This window comes from Alexandromys fortis, unplaced genomic scaffold (assembly GCF_014885135.2).
Source record: "Alexandromys fortis isolate MF-2015 unplaced genomic scaffold, M_Fortis_MF-2015_v1.1 scaffold_27, whole genome shotgun sequence".
Classification (NCBI taxonomy): domain Eukaryota; kingdom Metazoa; phylum Chordata; class Mammalia; order Rodentia; family Cricetidae; genus Alexandromys; species Alexandromys fortis.
In genome coordinates, this window is record NW_026067952.1 from 12827826 (window position 1) to 12829453 (window position 1628).

The 1628-nt window shown below is 45.5% G+C and overlaps 1 protein-coding gene across 1 annotated transcript in view; it reads left to right on the forward strand.

The window, feature by feature from the left end:
* Cdk5rap1 (CDK5 regulatory subunit associated protein 1) overlaps window positions 1-1628 on the forward strand; it is a 163997-nt gene that overhangs the window by 80528 nt on the left and 81841 nt on the right. The window contains exon 14 of the transcript XR_007593358.1: window positions 926-1053. The gene's annotated coding sequence lies outside the window, so the exon portion shown is untranslated. The remainder of the gene's footprint in view (window positions 1-925; window positions 1054-1628) is intronic.

Below are 1628 nucleotides of genomic sequence, written 5' to 3' on the forward strand. Positions count from 1 at the left end.
GATAGCCTTTGCTGGAGAGGTTGTGGAGAAAGGGGTACACTCATCCATTGCTGGTGGGAAAGCAAACTTGTGCAACCACTTTGGAAAGCAGTGTGACGGTTTCTCAGAAAATTCGGGATCAACCTACCCCTGGACCCAGCAATACCACTCTTGGGAATATACCCAAGAAAGGCCTTATCATACAACAAAAGTATATGCTCTACTATGTTCATAGCAGCATTGTTTGTAATAGCCAGAACCTGGAAACAAACAACCTACATGCCCTTCAATGGAAGAATGGACGAAGAAAGTATGGAATATATACATATTAGAGTACTACTCAGCAGTAAAAAACAAGGACTTCTTGAATTTTGCATACAAATGGATGGAAATAGAAAACACTACAAGGGTTTCTTGTTGTCCTTTTTTAGTTTTCAAATTCTATCCATTTTCTATTTAACAAACTAAATCACTTCTTTGCCATGCTTTTAGCTACCCAGGTTCCTATACTCCCAGCCTTTGAATTCCCCATCTCTTGGACCAATGTGTATCTCAGAGAGAGAATGGAGTTCAAGTTTCATGAGAGCATATGTGGTTAATGGCTTCCCGGCAGATACTTAATTTTTTATTTCCTTTTTCTGGAAACAGGCTGAGGGTTAATTAATTAACTGTGGGAGTCTAGGTGAGCTTAGGACACATTAAGGAGAGACTCTGTGGTGTAACAGAGTCTCTAGGTGGTAAAAACCCACTTGAAGGCAAATAGAGAGACAGCCTTTGGGGTCAGACATGTCTGTCATCCAGTGTAGCATTGGTCTATTCTGGACTAAGTAAACATTGGAATCTTACATGAAGCTTCACCATCTCCCTGAGTTCTTGGATGAGCTGGATTCAGCCCCTTGCTGTTCCAGAATTTCTAGGTTTGAACCACATTCCCTTCTCTCTCTAGGCACCAAGAAGATGTCCCAGGATCCTCGTGTTTGAAAACCACTTGTTCAGAAGGTTGACTGACCCTGCTCTGAGCTCAGAAATGATCAGGCTATGGGAGGTGTGGACAGGAGCCAAGAGACAGCTGAGGTGAGTCTTACTTACAGTCTTGGAGTTTGCCACTGGAGAGGAAGTATCTGGCTGCAGGTGCACACTTGCCGCCTTTGGGGAGAGCTGGATTAATTTTGGGAGCTGAGCCTTGCTTGTTAGGGGGATCTCTGAGGCGTGGTGGTGTTGGCAGGTTAAGAGGGAGGGTGTTCACATTGGGCACAATGGCAGGGAGAGTGTTCAATGCTGGGGGTGCTTCCACCAGGTCAAGTGTTCCTGCGTGGATGCTCAACATGATGGCCAAGGCCCAGAGAACCCACATCATGGTGACTGAAACCTGCAGAAGAGAAATGGGTCACACATCTCATTCCCAATGGGCCTTCAAGCTGGCGTGTAACTTTGTGTAGAGGATTCCCTGTCAATGTTGTCTGAGCCCTGTCCTGAGCTCTGACTTCCTGGGCTCATATATATCATCCTCCTATACTGTGCAGTCACATGTCCTTTGTATTATCCCCAATATGAATTTCTCCCCTCTGTTGTTTCTCAGTGCTGAGGTGTACACAGGCCTTGCCCATGTTGTACAACTGCTCTAACGCTGAGCTATGTCCTAGCCCCTG